General features: G+C 46.9%; 1 protein-coding gene across 10 annotated transcripts in view; it reads right to left on the bottom strand.

Moving 5' to 3' along the window:
* SNPH (syntaphilin) overlaps nucleotides 1–21,476 on the bottom strand; it is a 37,444-nt gene extending 15,968 nt beyond the window's left edge. For 6 of the 10 annotated variants that reach the window (XM_032142817.2, XM_032142821.2, XM_032142822.2 and 3 more), the window contains exons 1-2: nucleotides 21,373–21,472; nucleotides 21,010–21,116 (exon numbers count right to left, since the gene is read on the bottom strand). The gene's annotated coding sequence lies outside the window, so the exon portion shown is untranslated. Of the gene's footprint in view, nucleotides 1–20,957; nucleotides 20,976–21,009; nucleotides 21,117–21,372 lie in introns of those variants that run through there. The other 4 variants (XM_032142820.2, XM_032142829.2, XM_032142826.2 and 1 more) reach the window with 3 other exon arrangements.
* Nucleotides 21,477–24,465: the final 2,989 nt, after the last annotated feature.

Genomic DNA, 24,465 nt, shown 5'->3' with positions numbered 1-24,465 from the left:
GGGCAGTTCTTGGGAAATTAGAGGACTGAACATTTCTTGCTATCACTATTACCTGTCGAAGGAGATCTCTCTTTTTCCCTTCCTCAGAAATAATTCTTGCTTTATCACCTCAGGGGACATCAGCAGGCCCAGGCGTGAGTGACTCTGAAATGACTGGCAAACTCTACTAGGCCAACTGACCTGGGCTGGCTTTCGAGGGCAATGTCTGGCAGGCCTCCTGTCTGGGTAGGGAGTATTAGGGGGAACACTGGTTCCCATGTTTCCACCATCCCAGCTGCTTCATGGCTGCTCCTCTGCAGACATCCATGGAGAAATGTGAGGAACGGAGGGGCAGTGGTGCCAGCCCCAGCTTGGTGGCTGCCTGGCAAGTGGCTCCTGGCAGATGGAGGCCCTTCAGCAACCTTGGCCACAGCATATGCTTCCCTGGGCTTCCTGACTGATAGAGCTGTCAAGCCTCAGTCCGGCTTCTTTCCCCTCCCCCTTCTCCCAAGCTTCCAGCTCTAAAGCATCACAGGATGAGGAAAATGGTGAGACTTCCATCCCTATAAATTCTCATTTTTTCCAGATTTCTGCCTTGATTCTTAGGATCCTGGAGTCATGCCTCTAATCCCTTGGCATTTACGCCAAGTACCAACAGGGACTAACACACTCTCAGAATCAGAATGGAAAGGATCTGGAGTAGACCTCATCACAACCTATCATTCTATAGAGAAAGAAACTGAAACCCAGAAAAAGCATGTTAGTTGCCTGAGGTTACCCAGAAAGTCAGGGACAGAGCCTGGGCTTGGGGCTAGACTCCTGAATCTATCAGTGAGGCTTCTGTACCACAACCCTTGCCCTCACCAGGGCAAAAATTTAAAAAAAAAAAAAAAAAAAAGAACAAAGGATACCTTTTCAAGTAAAGAAATCTTGGAATGAAGGCCTAGGGCTATGACCGGAGAAGTTCTGACCATTTTAAGGCAGCTCATAAATGACATGCAATAAAATATGCATTGAAACTGAGGCCCAGGGAAGAAGGGAATATCCATGCTGACCACAAAAACATGGTGGCAATAATGACATTGAGATTCAATTCCAAGCTTCCTGGCCACTGTTGCCAAAAGGGAAAGTATGCTCAGTCTTATTGTTCTCATGGTTATGGGAGGGCAGGAAGAAAATTGGTTCTTTGGGAGAAATAAAGATCTCCCTAAAAGGAATGTTAAAAGGAACACTTTTGCATGGGGTTGGCTGCAGGGCAAGATGATGGTCCACTGGGAGTCTACAAAGTGGGTCCTAAGGAAAGATGGTGCCCTCAGAGCTCCCCAAAGTTGCCCTGTGTGTGCTGTGCTTTGCTCACGTCAGATTGAAGGACACATGGAACACACGGACCAAAGGACTAAAGGGATGTGGAGATGTCATCTGCTCTGCCTGCGACGACAGCCCCTTTCCACAGACAAAGCCCCCACCCAACCTGAGATCAGAGAGCTTCCTCGTTCCTGGTAATACAAAACAAGAAACCACATAAAACCACTCATGGTGTCTCTTGCACTTGCATTCTCTCCCTGTCACTTGTGCACACACACTCTCTCTCGCTCTCCTGGCATTTCATGACAATCGAGTCCCAACTGCCACATTTTCTAGATAGAAAAGTGAAGACTTGCCAAAGGCCACAATGGAGCCATAGAAGCAGGGCCAGCTCATTCTAATCCCACCAACAGTTCCAGGCATGCCGCTCCTGTTGGAAGTCAAGGTTCATCTATCTTCCTGCAGCTCCCAGGGGCTCAGCAGGGAGACACGGAGCCCAGCGCACCCAACCGTGCCTGTTTTAGCCCAGGAGCCTATCTCATAGCAGCTCCTTCATCTCTCCCCCTAGCTCCCTTCTCCCTCTCCAGCTGCAGCTGCCCTGCTGTTCTCAGCAGCTGATCGCTGTCCACCTGATTCCCAGTGGTACTTCCCATGTCATGCTGAATTCTTTCACCTTCAATAAGATCCAGGGCCTCAACAATGCCCAATGTGGCTCACACTTGCTGGAAGAGGGTGGGTGATTAATAAATGCCTCTCCTAATAAGTTTTCCTTCTCTGAAGAAGCTGCCCTACCTCTTAATTTAGCCAAAGTAAGCATTCTAAAATGTTTTAAAAGGGAGATTCTACAAACAACTACGTCCTATTTTAAAGGCCCTTTATCTTTTTTTTTTTTTTTTTTTTTTTGAGATGGAGTCTCGCTCTGTCGCTCAGGCTGGAGTGCAGTGGCTCGATCTCGGGTCACTGCAACCTCCGCCTCCCAGGTTCAAGCAATTCTCCTGCCTCGGCCAGTAGCTGGGACTACAGGTGCCTGCCACCACCCCTGGCTAATTTTTGTATTTTTAGTAGAGACGGGGTTTCACCATATTGGCCAGGATGGTCTCAAACTCCTGACCTTGTGATCCGCCTGCCTCGGACTCCCAAAGTGCTGGGATTACAAGCAAGATCCACCGCACCCGGCCACCCTTTATCTATCGCAGAACAAGTTTTCCCCTTTTGCTGACAGGCAGACTAACCTGACAGAAAGAAACCATGGCTTGAGCTTCGAATGTAACTGAATTTTAGATTAAATATGACTGGATTTGGAAATTTGAATTCCAAACTCCACCATCTTTATGACAGTGGGAATGCCACTTTACTCCTCTAAGCCTCATTCTCCTTATCTCTCAAATGGGGCTAATTACAGTTGTGCATGAGTATAATCACAACAAGCAATAACATACGTGAAATGCCTAGCAAGGACCTGGCATAGGGACAGCACTCTGCAAATAGCAGTAATTATTTATTCGCCTGAATATATTCTTATTCTCAATGTTATTCATGTATATTACATTTTTCTCCCTGTCCAAAATCTTAATCTGAAATACTATACTTGTTTGTATCTGAGAGGTTCCTGACTACAGATTCATTTTATGCTTTCTTAAGTCTACTTGCAAAAAAAGAAAAGGAAAGAAAAACCCTAAACCGATCATTGTCTACCAAACAACAGGATTTCAAGACACCGCCACTTTGGTCTAACAGACTATCTCAAAATTAACACATCCAAAATATGAATTTCTGATTTTGCCTTTAAAAATCTGTTTTCCTGCAGCTTCCCTCATTTCAGTTAACGGCAATCCCATCATTCCAGTCGGGTAGGCCAACACTCTCACGTCTATCAGAAAAGCCGTCAGCTTTTATTCCCTGCACAGTGTATGCATTTTACAGAAGGAAACTTAGGCTGACACAGTCGCAGAATCTGACACTTTTCGGCATCTTCACTGCTCCATCCCTGGTCCAAGCCACCACCATCTCTCTCCTGGATGATGCAGGTCTCATTATCTCCTACAAACTCTACCCAGCAGCCAAAGGGATACTTTTAGAACACAAATTGGATCAGGTCATTCCTCTACTCAAAACCCCTCCAACGGTCCTTCCTTTCAATAGAGGCTAAAGCCTTTTCTTCGGCTGATGTAAAGTTCTGTGCATCCCTCCCCTGACCCCCGCTTATCTCTTTGACCTCATCACCTCTCGCCCTCATTCACTCTGCTCTAGCCACCCTGCCTTCTTGCACATCCCCTCATCAGGGCCTCTGCACATGCTGTTCCTTCTGCCTGGAATGCTCTTCTCCCAGATCTCTGCCCCGTGTATTCTCTCTCCCCCTTCAGGTCTTTGCTCCAAGGTCACTCTCTCAGTGAATCTTCTCTGACCACTGTGTTTAAAATACAACCCCTCCTCCTACAGTACTCCTCTTTCTTCCCATGCTTTGTTTTTCTCCACCGTCCTTAGCAACAGCTAACATATTTATGTATGTATTTATTTTATGTCTTTAGAATATAAGCTCCAGAGAGGTAAGCATAGATGCCCATTTTATGCTTTATTTAGTCCCTTGTGCCTAGACTAGTGTCAGGCCACCACAGACCCTCAATAAATCTTTGCTGAATGAATAAGGGGGTCTGCACTGATTTGGGTTGATGTCACCACCCAAGTAAGTGTAGGCTTCTTAGCAATTCAACAAAAGGGGGGAAAAAAAGCTTTGTGGTACTTTGTTTATATTATTATAGTCCTTTCTGCACACAGTGTCCTATTTAGTGGGCTTGTCTCTCCTGCTAGGTTATGAGCTGGAAGAGTTTTATTCATCTTTGAAAAAATAGCACCAGAGGGTCCCCTCTAAGGGCTGTAATGACTATATGAAAGAGCTCAGCCGGGAGTTGTGTGCCCTCAGGCCCATCAGTATCAGGACCAATTTCCTTGTGTGTACATGAGGTTAATCATTGCCATGACAACGAAGGGAGGTTGTGCTGCTGAGCATATACAGCAAGCCCTTGGTACATGGTGCATGTCACAGCTGGGATTTCTAGAAGGTAGCTGAACAGAGCCTTTGAAGGCTAAGTATTGGGCAAAGGCGAGCCTGGGGGTCCAGGAAAGCAAACTTAGGGCCTTCTCCTCCTTCTCAGCAGACTAACCTTCTTGCTGTCACAGCCCTGGGTCCTATTCTGCCCAGCACTGGCCCTAGCAAGTGTTTGTAGACCAGGAGTCCAGGTACCAGAAGGTCGGGGTAGGAAGGTGCTCAGAGACAGGTGACTACGGAGATTCCAAACTGGCAGCCCACGGCTGTATCGTGCTTGAAGACCTGCATGTATATGTATTCCAATTCAGCCAATATTTATAAACTGAGAGATTTCATATTTTTTTTTAAATCCATGTTTTCTGGCTTGTCTCAAACAAATTAAAAGATCTTTCAGCTCTGTGCATGCATTCCTGCACGGCAATGATTGTCTGAGACTGAGAAGTTGTTCCTTTCTGTCAGAGTTCTTACCAGAGCTCTTGCTCTTATAATTGGTCTGTGTTGTTTGTTAGCGGCCTGGCATTGGAGCTTGGAATCTCTTTTCTAGTCCAGTCTCATTTTATAGATAGAAGATCTGAGGTCAGTGTGGGGGTGGGTTGCACTTGCTCAAGGCCGCAAGTAAATCAGCAGTGGGGCCAGGACTGCAACCCCAGGCTTACGACTGAATCCAGGGCACTGGGATGTACAAGGAGGCTGAGAATGCAGCCTTGCAATGTTCTTTTGGTTGGTTCCCAGCTATCAGGTAAGAAGAATGGGCTACTTGGGCTGAGGGGGAAATCTCTTTCAGGAAAAGGCTGGTGGGGCCAGGGAGGTAAAGCAGAGAGCACCATCTCTGGTTGCATGCAGCTAAAACCTCTCTTCTTCCCACTTGCTGGCAAACACTGATCTCCCCAACCTTGTAAAATAAACTCAGGGGAAAGGCTCAGCCTACACTGGTTCTGTTGACATAGCACTCTCAAGTGTCCCTCTCACTCCCCTTTCCCCAGAGCAGGCATCCTAGGGGCCCCTGATATGATGTAAAGAGCAGGAGCTTTGTCCTAGGGCAGAATCGAGATGGAAACCTAGTTCTTAGCATAGGGCTGACACGAGCTTTAACTTCATCTGTAAAATGGGGTTTCAGTTGTGAAGACTGAACTCAGTAGTGCATGCAAAGAGCCTGGCACACACACTGCTGGATGAACAGTAATTTCTTTCCCATATGTTATAAACCAAGGCCCAGAGACAAATGAATAACTTATACCAGAAAGGTACCAAACTAAAATGGGCTCCCTTAGCTCCAACTGGGTAATTTTAAAGTTTTAAATATAGTTGTAAAAGTAGTACATACCCATGTAAAAGCCTTCCAGTTTTGCTACTCAAAGATAAACCACTGATTAATTTGATTGCTGCCCCTTCTCAGGCCTTTTTCTAAGCACAGATACTTTTAGGGGGCGAAGGGTTGTTATGTTTACACAGTTACAGCCGTGGCAAAAATATAACTTGTATATTTTCAAAATGTACCATAGTTTAAGAATTGCCCATATGGCATATCCTTTATAAAAAGTATTTTATAGGCTGTATAGTATTCCATTTGATGGGTCTGTCATGGTTCATTTAGCCTCCCTCTCTGTTGAACATTTAGACTTTCTATCAAAAATAATGTTACAATAGGTATCTTTGTGAATAATTATTTTCCTGTATTTGGAATTATTTCTTTAGGCTGGTTCCCTGGTAATGGATTTATAGGGTCGAAAAGTATGAATGTGCTGCCAAACTGCTTTCCCAAAGGGCTAGGTTGCCTATTGGTTCTCCCACCCATAATGTACACCTATTAGCTGGGTTTTCAACTTGATCAAACCACCAGCACTTAGCCAAAGCCTTAAAAGGCAAAGTGTTCAAGCTCAGACATACAAATCATCCAAGATGATTTTTCCATGTCTCTCCGGCCCTGTGGCAAGTATCTTCGCCCCCGCCCTCCACCTCTGCCCCATGGCAATGCAGGCGGGGAACTGAGGCCGAGCTCAGAAATGGCCCAGCTCCCAGATTGAAAGCAAGCCTCCCAAAGCTACTCCCCCTTCTAATTACAGCATTTCCTATCTGTGTGGCAGCTCTGGCATGGCTGTTTCAGTCAATATTTACCAAGTGTCTATTGTGTGCCACTTCCTCCTCTGCCAATAGTCCCATAATCAAAGCACGTGTCAGTGAGGGGTTGGACAGAAGAGAGAGGGACTCCTCTGCAGAACTCAGAAGCTGGTGCCCTTGAGCAGAGCTCTGGAGGACAGGTGCATAGTTGTTCTCCAGGTACCCAGGAGCTGCCTGTGAAGGAGCATTCTGTGCAGGAACAGGGGTTAGCATTTACAGAGTCATGAAGAGTAAGAGAGCTACAGGGGGCTGGGTACTGCTAGACTACACAGTGTAGGGGCATAGGGAGAGTAGAGAGAAGGGCTGAGCCTGCAGAAAAAAGCCTTTTGAGCCTACAGAAAAAAGTTCTGATCAAGTTTAAGGTCAAAGTCAGGTTTACAGTTCAAGGTCAAGGCAGGCCTAAGCCTCAAGGTCAGATTTATATTACAGAAGATAACCCTGTACCAGCTCTGCCAAGTAGGGACTGGGAAGAGATGAAGAGAAGCACCAGGACAGAAGGTCAGGGATGATGAAGTTTTAACGAAGGCTATAGAAGTTAAAATGAGAGTGGAGGTGAGGAGGTGACAGAAGTAAAGGCGGCTTCAAGAGAAATTTAGGAAGTAGACTCTTGAGGGTCCCCAGAAGAGATAAGCTTTAGGGAATGAGGGAAAGGGAAGAATTGTGATGACACCCAGGCCTCTGTGTGGGTTAGCTTCGCTGCCTACCCAATATTCTATCCTTCCTCCCTCAATAATAGAACCCTATTCAGGGGTGGCAATATACCCACCTTAAAACACACAGACACACCCCCCACTCCACCTAGAGTTGCAGAGACAGTTCTGGCCCATGAGTTGTGAACAGCAGCACTCTGGGCTTGGGAACCTGGCTAGGCGTCTGCTATCCTGCAAGGGCTAAAAGAGGAACGGGCATCATGCCTTCAGAGGCTTGGAGTCTTCCCAGGTGCTAGGAACAGAGCTGGATTCGGAATCAAGGCTTAGTAAACACCTGCTGAGGGAAGTCAGGCAGCCAAACAGATGACCTGACAGTTCTGAGAACCCCATTCCATCAATCCAGGAACCAGGAAGAGGGCCCCTGAAGGAGCTCCATCCTCTCACTGTCTTGGGACAAAGCCTGGTACAGTATGGAGACCACAGTACTTGGGGCCAGGACACTCAGCTCTGCCACTGAGTATGACTCAGACCTAAGGCATACCTCTCTTGACCTCTGGGTCCCTCAGTCTGCCCATCTATAAAGTGGAGATAACACATCCCACCTCATAGAGCAGTTGTGACAACCCGACCTCTGCCTTGTCAGCCTCATTTCCCACACACCTCCTTTGCAATTCATCTTGAAAATTCACTGGACTTCTGCCTATGCAGTGCTGTCTTCCTGGAAAGCTCTCCCAAGCCTCTTCAGCCTACTTATTTTCCAAGTTCAATCCAGGCCTGAATGCTTGTGTGTAGCCTCAAGGGAGACAGAATTCACAGCTAGAGCACATCGTGCACCAACAGGATACAGGCTGTTTGCACACATCCCCACCTGTAGACCAGTCTCCCATCCTTTGGGAGTTACTGAGCCGACATGTATATGTGCATGCACACACACACATGTGTGTGTGATGCTGATGAGCTGAGAAAGAGGTCTGGCAGAAGAAGTCACAAGGTCCTCATCCAGGCTCCACACAGCTCAGAGCAAAGCAGAAAAGCTGTGGGCACCGCTCCGGCCAGTGCATCCCCCAATCTGGTCAGTGTGGAGCTCAACAAACCTTCCTTACTGAATAGTTAGCCTCTCCATCTCTGCCTCCAAAAGGACTTTTGATGGCATTGGTGCTGACACACACTCCTCGCCCTTGCTGGTGGGGGGGTCGGCTGGAGAGTTCTACTCCAGTCTCTCACCCACAGGAAGGCACTGCTGTGTACATCTTCCCAAGATGAGGGATGCTAAGTTACCTTACTCGCCCAGGGTCACAGGAATAAGAGGCATCAAGGGCCAGCCAGCCCTCTCTGGACATCAGAGCTGTTTGTGGGCTCTGACACTAAACCTTCATGGCATCTAAGGGACTTAGCCTCCCTGTTTGCAAAATAAGACCTGAGCCCATGAGGTGGAGGTTGCAGTGAGCCGTGATGGTGCCACTACACTCCAGCCTTGGTGACAGACTGACAGAGTGAGACCCTGTCTCAAAAAAAAAAAAAAGAAGAGGAAGAAGAAGAAGAAGCCGGAGTCTCTCAGGAAACCAGTCTTTCTATCAGTGTCTCTCTCACCCACTCATACACACTGAGTATGAAACTTCCACAAGGCCCCCTAGGGCTAGCCCTACACACTGGGAGAATATATTTGCAAAATATATATTTAACAAAGAACTTATATCCAGAATGTATAAAGTACTCTCATACAACTCAGAAAGAAGGCCAACAGTCCAGTTTTTAAAAATTAATGGGCAAAATACTTGAACTGATACCTCACCAAAGAGGATATGTGGCTGTCAAATAGACACAAAAAGATGTTCAACATCATTAGTTATTAGGAAAATGCCAATTAAAGCCATAAGGAGATACCATTACAAACCTATTAGAGTGGCTAAGATTTAAAAGACTAACCATACCACGTACTGATGAGGATGCAGAGGAGCTGAAACTCCCATAATGCTGCAAGTAGGAACGTCAAATGGTACAGATGCTTTGGAAACACATGGGCAGTAAAAAGTTACATATATATTTACCAAGTGATACAGCCATTCTTCTTCTGGGAACTTACCCAAGAAAATAGGAAAGTGTATGTCCATTGAACGATTTATACACATACATTTGTAACAGCTTTACTTGTAATAGCCAAAAAACTGGAAAAAACTAAATGTCCATCAACAAAAAGATGAATGTATAAACAAATGATGATTTATCCTTTCTCCATACTATGGAATATGAGTTCGAGACCAGCCTGACCAGCATGGTGAAACCCTGTTTCTACTAAAACTACAAAAAATTAGCTGGGCATGGTGGCGCATGCCTGTAACCTCAGCTACTCAGGAGGCTGAGGCAGGAGAATAGCTTGAACCCGGGAGGCGGAGGTTGCAGTGAGCCGAGATCGCACCACTGCACTCTAGCCTGGGTGACAGAGTGAGACTCTGTCTCAACAAAAAAGAAAATAAAGGGAATAAACTATTGGTATACACAACCTGAATCTCAAAATAATTATGCTGAGTGAAAAAGCCAAACCAGAAATGTGCATATTATATTATTCCATTTATATAAACTGCTAGAAAATGTGAAATAATCTGTACTGACAGAAAGCAGATCAGTCATTGCCTGAGGATGATGGGGGAGGAAACTTTTGGGGACGATGGAGATGTTCACTATCCTAATTGTGGTGATGGTTTCATCAGTATAGAAATATGTCAGAATTTACCACACTGTACTTTAGATATGTGAAGCTTGTTGTATATCAACTATATTTCAATAAAGCTAGAAGGAGGAGGATGGGAAAGAGTGGAGGAAAGAAAACAGAAAGCATAGCAAACAGGAGTCGTCTTAGGAAGCCAGGCAAACAAGATACACACACAGACACACCGGCACAGGTACACACACACACATAGGCACACACAGAGACACACACTGACACACACAGATACACACACACACACAGACACAGACACACATACACAGACAGACACTGACACGCACACAGACACACACACAGACACACGCCACACACACAGATACACACACACAGGCACAGACACACACACAGGCACACAAACACAGGCACACAGAGTCAGACACTGACACACACATAAACACACACAAAGACACACAACACACACACAGATACACACACAGACAGGCATAGACAGACACACACACAGGCACACACGCGGACACAGACACAGATACACAGGCACAGACAGACACACAGGCATACACACAGACACACACACAGGCACACATACACAGACACACACAGACACAGACACACACACACACAGACACAGACACACACAGACACAGGCACAGAGTATGAAACTCCCACATGGCCTCTAGTCCCAAGGAATCCCTCAACCCAGGATTCCATCTGATAGGGACACCAAAGCTTCTTGTCATTTACTCAACATTTTTCTAGAATGTTTCCTGTGTACCTGGTTTGTGCTGGGTACTGGGGGTTCAGAGACAAATCAAACAATCCTTGCCCCAGGAAATTATTTCTAGCAGCTATGGTATAGCATTCCCCAAATTTAACCTAAACATTTCACCACGTGCTCCTAATATCCCAGCCAGATTCCCTTCACAGGATCCCTTGGGGTCCTTCCTCCTGGGCCTGATTTTGTTTCTACCCTTGCCACCTCTTGGGAGAAAGCCTTCAATTAGTTCACAACTCCAGCAGAAGTCTGTCTTTTATCTGTGCAAAACAGACATCCCAGCTGAACCCCAACTGATTTCTAATAATTGACCAACGAGATCTGAGTCAAGTCTTCATAGAATCGCAAAAATTCTGGACAGGAAAGAATCTGAAGGTTTCAAAGCCTAACATCCATCTGACTGCAGTTCTGTTTCTCGGAATAACATTCCTGTTCTGCAGTCACCCGGACCCAGTTTGAATACCTCCAGTGAGGAGGGAGCTCACTACCAGATGAAGATGTGTTGGCACTTTGGGGAAGTAGGGAAGTTATAAAGTGATTCCTATACAAAACGGATGGAAGGGTACTGGCATTTATTAAGCACCTACTGCGTTTAATAAATAAAGCCCCTGGGCTAGGTAGGGGCTTTACACATAGAAGATTTCTAATCTAGTTTAATTCTTATGCCAGCTTTGCTGTCAGGAGGCCTGGGTTATGATTATGATGCCCATTTTTACTATTGAGGTACTAAGGGTCAGATAAATTAAGTGACTTGCCCAGTCACAAAGTCAGTCCATGGCAGATACCAAGACAGCAGTCCAAGTGTATCCAACTCCAACCTGCGCTCTCTGTTCCCAACCAGAGAGCAGGGCAAGGGGGATGGCGCTGCCTAGGCTTAGATCCTGGGCTTTTTCCCCTGGACGGCTGGCCTCAGGGATTCCTTACAACACCGACCTCCGCCAGGCCTAACAACCTCTGAGGCCTTCTCTCTCAGACACAAGGACCCAGAGTGAGGAGCCCCCCTCCTGTGGAGGGGGAAGGGGCTCTCCAGAAGGAAGCCACAGACAGTTGGCTCAATGGTCTACAGCTCCAATCTGGGCCCTGGGTGCCACCCAGGGAGGGCTGGTCTCTGCAGTCAGGGAATAGGAGGGTGTGGAGGGGTCAGGTCCTCTCCATCCTCTGAGAGCACAGAGCTTAGGCTGGTGACTGAGAGCCTGGGCTCTGTGAAGGAGCTGTGGGAGTTGGAAGCGGGTCCCCTGAAAGACAGTGTTTGAGCTGGGTGTTGAGACAGATCTGAACATGAGGAGATAGCAGTAGTAGTAGGAAGAAAATTTCAGGCAGAGGGAACAGGGCAAGTAAAAGTAATTGAGATAGAAAGGAATGGCAGGGAGGAAATACTGCTGACCTGGGGTAGAACACGTCCAAGGGTCACTCAGGGACTTTTCTGAAGTCATAAACTATCAAAATGTCCTTCTCTTGCTCTTAGACCACCTCACTCCTATCAGGTCCAGGGCTAGCAACCTTAGTGTAAGAGCCCAGCTAAGCTTTGAGGAGGAAGGAATGCCCATTCACAGGCCTAAGAGAACAGAAATGGGGAGAGGAAGAGAATGAGAAAGCAAAATGAGGGGCAGGGAGAGTTTGGACCCTGGAATCAGGTATTTGGTAGCTCAGCCACCATGTAAGAGCTGTGGGCCATGGACAAATTGCTTAAATTTCCTATAACTCAGCTTCCTTTTCTATAATAATGCTTTCCTTACCTGGGCTGTCAGGAAGATGCTATAAGGTCACATACCCCCTGTGCCCGACATGTAGTGTAGCTGTTATCATTAACCTTGACAAGAGTCGGGACTTAGAGGGTCAGAAAAGCAATCGAGGCCCATAGAGACAAGAGGAAGCAGTGTTTGTGGGGACATCTGCTATATACCAGGCTCTTTCCCAAAGGGGACTGCAACAGATCATCCCATCTCCTCTCAGGCAGGAATAATCGATTTCTCTTTGGCAGATGAGAAAATGGCCCAGGGGGTAACACAATTTGTCTGAAGTCCCAGGCTAACAAGTGGCAGAACTGGAAATGAGCCAGGCCTGACTCTGAAACAGCGAGTGGCTCCCAGAAGGACCAGGGCGGCTTAAGTGGATGGAGCTGTGGCTCCTCCCCTTTTGGCTCTGAGCCCCAAAAGTTAGGAAGGTGGCTACTGTCAGAAGACGTAGTTTGCCTCATGAGGTTTGCCTCACAGCAGAGGTGATGTTTAGCACACCCTTTCTCCCTCTGGGGCTTGATGTCCAAAGTCTGCCACTTCTGAAAGGGAGTCTGGAAGAGAGGCGAATCTTACAATGCAGACAGAGGGGATGTGTGGGAAGTAAGACGGGGGAAGTGGTGCCAAACTGGCTGCCTAATGAGGCTTTGGGAAAGACGCAGGACCCAGGATTTACTGTGCCTCTGTTTCCACCATTTTAAAAGCCAGGAAGGACAGGGAGCTGCCCTTTGCTGAAGGGCACCAGACCGATGGCCTAGCCAGACTGGGGAGCTCAGTGTCCTCAGACTCACTGTCCTTACACAGTCCTCCTCCGCTCCCTTCCCAAATGCCAGCTTTTTAGATCCTGTTCTAGTTCCTCCTCTTCCTCCGGGAAGCCTTCTCATATAGTTTCAACCTACAGCTATTCTTTCTCCTGGGAATGCCAGTGGCACCCACTGCTTGCCTCACCTGTGGCCAGCCCTATACTAGGATTCCAGATCTTCTGGGTTACAGCTGTCAGGCACAGCCTTTCCAAACTCCATCCTATGGCGAGAATTCCTCCTAGAACATCCAGTCCTATGTGAGCAGCCCAGAGATGAGGTGCCAGCTCTCAAAACACATTGTTTTGTTACTAGATTTTTATTTGTTTGTTTTTAGAATTTTCTCCCTTTTATCCCTTGAACTGAGCCAAAATTTGCCTTCCTTGCTGGCACTTGCAAGGACTGGTCTGGTATCTGTCTCTCAGGGCATGCAGAAGCCCACACTCTCCCATGCCTGCACTTTGAATACCTTTACCCCTGAAAACTGCTATCCTGTCACTACAGTGTGGGAAGCCACATCCTGTATACCTGTGTGGGAGTCCCCACCACAGCACTTGTGCTTATATAACTTTGGGCCAGTTTCTTCTTTCTAGTGGTCCTAGTTTTCTCAACTATTAAAAAACTTCCTATCTTACCAAGCAGCACAGTGCCTCACCTGTTGTGTGTGTTCAACAAATGGTAGTTTAATTTATTTTCTGTTCACCAATCACTTCTTTAGAGGCAGTATGGCTTAGAGGGAAGAACGCAGCTCTGATGCCAAAGAGACTGGCATCTAAGTGTAGGCTCTGCTACACAGCCGCTGTGTAACCTTGAACAAATTTCCTCCCCTCTCTGAGTCTCAGTGTCTTCCTCTATAAAACAAGGATAACATATGCTAAGTGGGCCCGGATTGGTTGACTGCTTCTTTTTTTCTCTGACCCATCTTTATGTTGCCTTTCTTTCGCATCTGCCCAGTTTTCCAGGCTACGAATAACACAGCTATATCACTGTGTGGCAGGCACAGTGCTGAGTGCTTCAGATGAAGATTCCATTCAGTTCCCATTCACCCTCTAAAACAGGTGCTGTGAGGGCTAGCACCTCATACTCAGAAGACACACAGTCAAATGGCAGCTGTTGTTAATATTTCTATGTGCCAGGCCTTGTGCACCACCCACATACCTTCCCTCCAACCAACCTAAACAGCTCCCCAAGGGTAGGGACCACATCTTGGTGCCTGTGTGCACAGCAGATTCTCAGTATATGTTGGTTGAATGAATGGTTGTAAATACTTCTTTGAATTCCTTCACCGTGGCCAGAATAGAACCTCACCATGATAGGTGCTTGATGAATATTTGATTAACTGGAGCCACAAAAAATGTGAACTGTCATCAGTGGCTTTAATCTGAATCCTAGAAGGCCCTGAAACCGTGGTAGGGTTCCTTCTGCTAATTAAGAGCTCCTCTGAGGTCCTTCACTAAGAAGACTCTAGGCTGTCTCTGCAACCAGATCCCAACTTTTCCTCTGCAGGGACCATGTGTCAGAGCTGTCCACAGAGAGACTGCTTGCTGTCCAGACCACAGGACAACCCAAGGAGAGGGTGGCAGAAGCTCTGCTGCAAGGCTGGTGTGGCTTCCAAAGAACAGGAACTACCCCACCCACTGAGGACCTGCCAGGAGCCTCTCTGCACCCTTCTTTCTCAAAGGTGGCTTCTGTGTCAGGCTGCACAGGCCACCAACCAAGTTCCCTCTTCTGAAGCTGCCGACCAAGCTTCCAGAGACCCTGTGGTAGGGAGGCATGGCTAGGGCCAGCTTCAAGGGGTACAGAGGTATCTGGAGGCCTCAGTTCCCACAGACTCAATCCTGACAGTGCTGCCGAAAGGGAAGGGGCACCATGAGGGCCTTTGAAGCTGGGGGAGCCAGAAGCAGAAGATCACAAGCTGCCAAAGTCAGGCTAAATGCCCTAGCCTTGCAAAAAGGCATTCCCTGGCCTAGGCTGCCTTTCCAGCCTTCTTTCCTTTCTCTGCCTTCATCTGTGGGCCAGCCAATAATGACTGAGCACTATGTGCCCAGCATCTAAAACTTTACATCTGAGGTCACAGACAGATGGCCAGGCACATACACATTTTAATATGTGCATTTAAAAATGTTGTCTAATCAGCTACATTTTAAAAATTAGGAGATGTCAAAAACAAATAGGCAGATTTCTATCTTATAAATCAGAAGATCTGACAACACTGGGCACATGTTCTTGTAGGCAAGAATGGTGGGAGCAGGACAGCAGCTGCCTCTTTCAAGCAAGTACTTTCCAATGTGCTACAATCCCCAAACAGACCAACCGGCCTGTTTTACCTTTGTAGACAACTACATTTGACATCCCTTGCTTAACATATTTCATTTTGGTGTAGAGTCTTCCTAATGACCTTAGGAGACAACATCATTTCCCAGTTTTACAGATGAGGAAACAGAGGCTCTGAGGGAAAAAATAACTGGGCCAAGATTCAAATCCCAGCAGTCCAACTTGAGAGCCAAACACAAGAACACGAGTCTGTGGCAAAAATGAGGAAAATACAGACAATGCAGTGAGTTTTTAACAAAGCAAAACGTATTCAATTTGAAAGAATGCCATTTTTCCCCTGATAACATGGCCTTCTTACTTGGGGGAATAGAAATATTAAAATGTTCTTTGCCTTATTATATGATAGTGATGGTAAAGAGAACCCTAAGTGTCATCTGAATGTCCTCATCTGGTAAAATAAAAAGCTAGCGAACCAAGGATGGATTCCCAAATGCACTGGTCTTTGTGAAATCTAAGTCCAAGACCCACTGCTCTGCTACAGACTTCCTGTCCCAGTATGACAGCAATCTTCTGTTATTCCTCTTGATTAAAACAAAAAACAAAAACTCATAACTTCATCTAACCATATCTGTATCATTCTATTTTTGAAGAGGTGGCTTTTGAACTGATTCTTTCCCAATGCCTCTCCCCCTAGCAAATCCACAAAGCATTTGTTCATGCCTTTTGTTATATTTATCTTATTCTTCCTCAAGTTACAATTATATGTATCCTATCCACCCTTCTACCCCCTAAAGTCATTACAGAACAGAAGAAAGACACTTTGGGAGGCCAAGGCAGATGGATTGCCTGAGGTCAGGAGTTTGAGACCAGCCTGGCTAACATGGTGAAACCCCTTCTCTACTAAAAATACAAAAATTATCCAGGCATGGTGGCGCATGCCTATAGTCCCGGCTACTCGTGAGGCTGAGGAAGGAGAATCACTTGAACCCGGGAGGCAGAGGTTGCAGTGAGCCAAGATCGTGCCACTGCACTCCAGCCTGGGTGACAGAGCAAGACTCTGCCTCCAAAAAACGAAACGAAGAAGAAAAAAGAGTTTCTGAATTGTTAGCCACTCAGAGCTAGAAGGGCTCTTAGATATCATCACGTCTGACTCCCATTTTGCAGGCATGGAAAAGCAAAGGGTCTGACCTAAGGCCACCCAGTGGGTCAATGGCAGAGCTGGGGTGAGGACCCAAGTCTCCTGACTCCTCGGTGCTGGCTCTTCCTGCTGCGCCAGGCTGCTTTCCAGCCACTCCCTTTTGGTTGGCTCAGCCCCTCAATTCAGAGGACAGTGCTGAGTATGCGACAAACACGTCATAAATATCTGTTCATTAATGCAAAGCAGCCTGGGGTGCACAGGCCTCAGCCTCTCCAAGGCCCTTGGCTTGAGCTTCACATCACCTGCATCGAGACTTCCCTCAGCACCAGCTGTGAACTGGCACCTGGGGCCTCTGGTGGCCTAGATGTAGAAAGACCCCATGTGGCTTAGAAGTGCAATCCCCGTTAGGCCAGAGTTATGAACCAAGCCCTGCTGAGTAATGTTAGGCGAATGACTTCACCTCTCAGGTGTTAGGTGTTCCTCCAGACAGACAGGTGGGATGCCTAGAATAGACATGAAGAAGAATTCCTCAAGCCTATCAGATGGTTATAGGCAGAAGACAGTCTTCGTCAGAGGAATTTCAAAATCCCACTTCTAGAAGCCTCTAAGGACAGGAAAGGTTCTGGTCTACCTGGGACAAATGGATAGTTCCATCAAAATTGTGCTACACAGTGAGCTTGGATGGTCCCCCAGACTCTGTGTCCACCTCCTGGATCAATGAGGACAGGAGCCAACAAGTCTTTAGGGCTGTTTACATTCTAAATCGAGTAGAACCCTTTACTATTATTATTAAATTATTATTCACAAGCTCAATGCCAAAAATAGAGATGACAATGGCATCATCTCTCTAAAGCCTTCCTGACCCACTCAGTAGGAAAGATCATTCCCCTCTCTCTGTCCTGCCACCCCATCACACACATATCAGTATGTCTTATAGCTTCCAGATGTTTTCTCATATCTACACGTTTAGGTATCTGTCTCCCTCTGTTAGATATGAGCTTCTTGAAACTAGGACTCACCATTTACTCTTTCCTGCATGCTATGCACTTAGCCCAGGGCCTAGCTAATAAATAAGGACAAATGCTGATCAATGTTTAGCAAGTTAAGGAATCCCCTCCACCTCCAATACTGGAACAAGGGTGCACATAGGCCTTTTGGAGCCAGTAGATGCATGCAGATCATTTAAGGTATGGGAACTCTCGGAGGGAAACTGGCTGACCCAAGGTTACTCAGTCATTGAGAGGGCTCAGACTAAAAGCAACTCTTTGGACACCCAGTCCAGTGCACTTCCAGCTAAACATTTTCTAGGTTCTATGACACACTGGTTGTACGACTCTGGGTAAGACCCTTCGCCTCTCTGCCCTGGCTTTCTCACTTATAAAAATGGGTAAATTTATATATAGTGCCTACATAATGGGATGATCTGAGCAGTAAATTATTGAACCTGTATAAAACAGAGCACAACACATAAGAAGACTAAAAAAGTGTGTCTGTCCTGACTGTCATTCAGGCCTAACCATTATCCTCGGTAAAGGGGCATCCACCAACCATCAGCAAAGCAGGGCTCATGGTGAAAGGAAAACTCTCCATTCCTGGCTCACACAGTTTTCAACCAGGAAGTACCCTGCACCAATCACCTGGGAGAAATGCCTGATCGCTCACAATAAATTGTTCACAGCTTTTTCTTCTCCAAACCCCTATTCACCTGCAAGTGCACACACAACTCACAGCATCAGCAAGGTATGCATGAAGAGGCAGCGAAACTTTGGAAGAGGATGATCCAGACAGACCTGGTGTCAGACAACAGTTCTAGCTGGGCAATCCTCAGCAAGTCACTTATTCTCTCCAAGCCTCAGTCTCCTCATCTTTGAAACAGTCATAATTTTCTTTAAGGATTACCTGAGATAGTTAATGGTCTGGGACTTCATAAATGATGTTGAGGGTAATAATAATTGTCCGATTTTTATTTAACAAAATCCACTCGGCAGAATGTCAGAAGCAGAAGGGGTCTTAGAAATCACTTAGTCCAGTCCCATCATTATATAGATGGGCACACAGAGGCCTTGAGGGGAGGCCTGACTGGCCCAAGGTCACGTAATAAGGCAGTGGTTCAATGGGACATGGGACCTGGGTCTCCTGACTTTCTACTGCATATCCATGTTGTCCCACTTGATTCTAATTATCTGCTCCCCTCCCTCAAACACAGAAAATGGCTAGAATCATTCCCTTCCCAATCCTCCTCCCTTCACAGTCATCTCACACCAGCCAGCACCATCTGGATCCCTTTTTGCCAACATCACCACCCTCCCAGGCACATCTGGCCCCTTTTGGTCTAATCAGGAGCCCTAGAGGAGTAGGCAAAGCATCTGTTAATCACCAGCAATAGCAATAATAACAGTAGTTGTAATAGCAATAATAATGACAACCAACAACCTGGACGATGTCCTACACTTAAAAGGGCCTTCACCTACACAATCAACACATTCCTACAGTTTCTCCCTAACCTAGTTGGCTTAGGGACATAATTTCCTCAAGTTTGTTTCATTCAACACTTACGGAGCACCTACTTTGGGCCTACTCATGGGCCAGAGGCTGGAGATATAGAAAGGAAAATGATAGGGCCTCTGCCAAATAGGAATTTAGGGTGGGGGTGGGGGGACATGACAACTTCTTTTGGCCCAAATGGTGCAGCAGCAAAATTCCCCACCCAACCCTATGGAGAACCTCCTTTATCATGCTGTCAAAAGGCAGGAGGTATCTACGGAATAAAGAGGAGTGAGAAAGGCTTGAGTGCTAGGCTGAAAATGACAGCAGGAAGGAAGATAAAGAATCGAAAATACAGGCACCAAAAACTTGACTGCCTGGCCTCAGGGTGACCCTAGGGAGACACTCCAGGGAGGGCAAGAGAGCCACAGTGGGATTCCTATGAGATCCGGAAGACCTGATCCCTGCCCTGCTGCCAGCACACAAGATTCTGCTGCTTCTGTTCCCTCAGAGACTCCGCCCTTGGATGCCAGGATTTTCCAAACCCAATGCTGGGCTACAGGCCTCCTTGGGACCATCATTGGCTACAATGATGTCACAACCTTTGCAGTGGAAATGTTGCTGCCTGCCTAAGCCCTCAGCCTGGTGGCCCAATACACTTCAGCTTCATTACCCCTGGCAGGGACACCATCTGCAGGGGTGTGGAAGAGACAGGCAGGGGATGGGGAGGAGAAGAGGACTAAAAGCAGTCACCTCTTCGTCTCTTCCCCCAGCCTATCTCTCAAGTCATGAGTTCCTGAGAACCTACTATGTGCCAGGCACAGGCACTATTTTAGGTCCTTCCACATACATCTCATTTAATTTTCACATCAGCCCTCTGCAGGCTGTACCCCTAGATTTACAGATAGAGAAACTGAAGCTGGGGGAAGGGAAGTCACTTGGCAGCTCAGGGATGTCAACATAGGACTGTCTGGCACCTCCAGCTCCTTGAGGCCCACAAGGTCAGTGTTTCACTTAAGAAGTCAGAGTTGAAAGAGATCAACTGAGGAAACCCCAATTATTTCATGAACCTAAATTTAAATTGCCTTAGCAGAGGGGTCCCCCTGACATGTAAAAACCGCTCGAGTGATATACTAAAATTATACAGATCATTTAATCTGATTCCTGCATTTAACAGATGAGCAGACAGACACCCACGCCTAAAGAATTTTAAAATGGCTACTTGTGGCCAACTAGCAAGTTAAGGGCCTAGAACCCCAATCTCTGGCACTTTCCTTACACGACTCTGCCTGCAGAGATCACCTTTTTCTAAGAAGCTCCTCCAGCCCATCCCGACACCACCAGATGGGCAGAGAAGGCAGAGGAAACAGGCAGCATGTGACCGGCCTCTCTTTCAGTCTGCAGGGTTGGGAAGGGAATATGGGGCTCCCCAGGCTAGTAGGTGTTGCAAACAGCCCAGCTCCCGACTGGGGAGTGGAAGGCTTCATATCCCAGGGAAGCTCCGGGGAGACGGAGGCTCAGATCGTCCACTCTAAGACTTATGGGCATTTTCTCCCCAGATCTACTGCAGGGCCCTGATGCTTCTCAGAGGGAAAGATGGGATGGAAGCAGTCATTGGCACTTGACCTTGGGGTGGGTGTGGGGTTCCATCCTTCTCCCACTTCCAGGTACCCCTGCTCCTCCTCCAAGAAGGAAAAGAGAAGCTTAAATGTTTGCCAAATGCCAGAAGAGGAAGACAAATAAAAATTAGGGGGTGGGTTCCCTAAAAACCTCCTAATCGCCCACTTTGGGCATCTTCTCTGCTGCAATCAGCACCCTCTAATTCGTACATTTCACGGAGGGGGAGGGAGGGAAGCGCTTAAAGGGATGTAGGGGAATGAAGGGAGGGTAAGAATGAGTCACGATTAACCCCTCTCAGGCTGGTGCCCTCCAAGGGATTCTACCGCAGCGAGCGGTTGCAAGCGGCCCCCACCTGCCGCGGTGCAGCGCAGGGCCAGCTCCCCGCTCCGCCGCGGCCTCCTCACCTGAGTCCACTCGCCCTCCGCAGCCCCGCCGGCTCGCACCACTCCGGCCCGGCTTGGCGCAGCGCCTCTGCAGTCGCTGCTGCAGCAGCCTGGCCCTGATCAGCGACCTGCGGGGTTAGGAAAAAGAGATAGACCGGGGCGGGTGAGCGCCGGCGGAGGACACCCGGGCAGCTGAGCCCCCGGCCGCTGACAGCTGGGCCGCTGCAGCCAGAAGGCTTGGAGGGCAGGCTGCCTGCCGGGTGCTCCGTCCCCTCCTTCTCGCGGCCCGCGGCCCCCACCCCACCCCCTGGCACTTGGCTCTCTGGACTGCCGCGGGTGCAGCTGGGCGGTGGGCCCGGAGGTCCCCGGGGTCCTTGTCATCACCTGCGGAGGCTTCCATGGCTTCAGCTGCCCTGCCGGGGCCGCCGAATTGCTCTCCCGAGCCCCTGCAGGAGGCGGCTGGCTGGGTGCTCGCCGGGGCTGGGGCTGCCGGGAGGGAGGGGCGGGGAGGGTGAGGTGGATGGAGGGGACCAGCCAGTCGGCGGCTCGCCGGCAGCTGCGTAAGCGGCCCGTCTTTACTTTCCTTCTTAAAGAGATAGTTAGTATCTTGCTCTAGAGGGCCTGGGAGCAGAGACGACGAGCACACGGGGAGCGGGGGCCTCTCCCACCTACACACCAGCGGGTATTTTGAGCTGGGCGATCGATTGGGCGTGGTGGAAAGCGTCTTGGTCGGCTGTGTGACCCTGTGCAAGGCCCTTCACCTCTCTGGGCCTCAGCTTTTTCTTCTGTAACATGGGGTGATGATACCAATCTCACTCCCTGGCACATAGTTGGCTCTAGTCAAATAGTAATTTTTATCTAAAAGCCTTTAGGAACATTTTTCATTGCCCAAACCAAGTCTGATTACCAGGGTTATTTAATGTGAATGGCAAGCACTTGGGCAACTAACAATGATATCAGGAAACTTAAGTGTCTGAAAATGGAAATGTTTTCCTCTGAAGTAGTAAAAAGGTGAATCATTGGAAAGATCTCGGAGAGATAAGTAATCACAACTTAAAATGTTCATTGTGGCTCTTTTCCCTCTGTCTTCCATCTGTCACAGGGAAAACAAGAAGACCAAAAAGTCCAAAAAACTGGATTTTCTGCCTAGCCCTTCCATTTCTAGCCATACAACTTTAGATAAGTTAACTCACTTTCTGGGCTTGGTTTCTTATCTGCTTCATGTATGGGAAGTAGGTGGAGTGGGAATGGGCTCCTTCTTTCTGAACTACGCCTGTCTGATCTGTCATTACTCTGCTCTAAACCATCCAGTGGTTTTCTGTATCGCTCTCCACCACCTGCCCTCATCTTACTCCAGCTCTCTGACTTCATCTTGCGTGGCTCTCCCCATCACTCACTTTTCTCCCATCAAGCTGTCCTTCTTGCTGAGGCCTCACTGCTGGGCCTTTGCATTTGCTGTCCCCTTTGCCTAGAACACACCAGAGAGCCACATGGTTCAATCCTTCCTTTCCTCCAGGTCTCTGCTCAAATGTTACTGTCTCAGAGAGGCCTTCCTTAACCATTCTACATAAAATACTAACTCCCTCCTCTCCACCTCCTTTGCCCCTAGTTTTGCTATATTTAATTACCAGCTGACATAGTGTATATTTACTATGTGTCATTTATCACTCCCACTAGAATGTACACTTCATGAGGGAAGGAACTTTGTTTTTTCCCTTGCTGTATTTCCAGTGCCCAGAGCAGTGCCTAACACATAGTAGGAGCTCAATAAATATTGACTAAGTGGATGAGAAAGCAAGCACACATTGTGCCAGGCCCCAGTCTTCTATGGGAACACTAGGCCAGATGCCATCCTGGAAGTCCTTTTGTCTTAAGTCTTTTAAGGCTCTTAAGTCCTTAAGTCTGTTTACTCTCACCGGTGCTTAACTTGGTACCCTCTACTCTCTGCCCCAAGCTGACTTTTCCAAGAGAAGAATTTGTAAAGTGACTTCACTGATTTACATCATGACTCTGCAGTACTGGCCTGGTGAGAAATAGTTAATATTGATAATGTACATGAAAAAATAATTATTTTAAGTTTACTGTTGCTTTTCACAGTCAAATCTTTTCCTATATCTCTGAGCTGCAATAAATCCATTACTTTTTTTGCAACAAATGCTAATACATTTTGGAGAGGACATTGATTCTATTTTCTCCTGTATTCAGTTAAACTGTATCCTATCAGATAGCCATTATTATATTATGTTTTCTAGAAAAACATGGCAGAGCAATTGCAGCAGGAATAGGAAACTAGTTGAAAAAGCCATGTGAAATGTTGAGGCCTTCTGTCCAAAACACCTAATGCTATATTAGCAAGTTAATTGATAAAATGTTTTATCTGCTCTAATGCTCACTGAAATTATAAAAGTGACATTTTTACACTTAAAGTGAAACCAAAGGAAGGCATGTAATTATTATATGTTTAGAAGGAGAACATTTCTGAGATTGTCATTAAAATATTTTTTTGTTTGTTCCCATGCTGTTTTGTTTATTAATAGAGGTGGGGCTTTACTATGTTGCCCAGGCTGGTCTCCAACTCCTGGGCTTAAGCAATCCTCAGCCTCCCAAAGTGCTGGGATTACAGGCTTGAGCCACCATGCCTGGCTGTCCCATCCTCATGTGTGTATGTGTGTGGAGTTTTGTATGGGTTTTTTTTTTTTGTTTTTGGTTTTTTTTTTTTTTTTGGTTTTCTTTTTTTGCTTGATACTTAGAAGACTACATTTCCCAGAAATCTCCACAAGGAACTTCCCCAAAGCAAGAGAGCGACTTCACTCACATTACTCCTATCTGGAATGGTGTTAGCTAGTAAAGTATTCTCTTTAGCATCAGGAAGCAGATGATTGAGAAGAGAACTGGTGTTTAGTTATAATGGAAATTGCAACAAATGAGGATTATAAGTATAAAACAAAATTATTCCTAATAAATTAGTAATTTTATTTTGTTTTGGACTAGTTGAAAATACATAAAAAATTTTTTTAGTTTCAAAACAATTTTATTCCAATTCTGGCTAAGCATACTCTCCCACAGAATGCAGCAATAAAACCTGAACAAAATGCATGTAGCATCTATTTGAGGATTCTGAAGACAAAATACTAGCAGGCACATTGGGGAAGAAGCCAGAATTTGACATACCCTACCACTGAACGAGTGGTGAATTTATCATTTTTATTTCTTCCTATAACTCCTGGCCTGGTCTCAAGGCAGATCAAAATCTGGAATTGGGGCGCAATAAAGAGAAAGCTCCCAAAGAATCTCCCTAGTTTTGACTTGAAGATCAGGAAAAGGGGCTTCTGATGCTCAGAGTATGTGGGAGATATCATTTTTCTTTTCCTTTCAAATCTTTTCTCCATTGTCTCATGACCCAGGCCCTAGGCCATCCTGCAGTGGTGTCTGTGACAGCAGGAACGCACAGGTACCTAAAACTCTGAGGGAGGAGAA

The sequence above is a fragment of the Hylobates moloch genome, unplaced genomic scaffold, assembly GCF_009828535.3.
Source record: "Hylobates moloch isolate HMO894 unplaced genomic scaffold, HMol_V3 SCAFFOLD_21, whole genome shotgun sequence".
Classification (NCBI taxonomy): domain Eukaryota; kingdom Metazoa; phylum Chordata; class Mammalia; order Primates; family Hylobatidae; genus Hylobates; species Hylobates moloch.
Note: the sequence above shows the minus strand (reverse complement) of the source record. Positions and strands in the feature narration are given on the sequence as shown.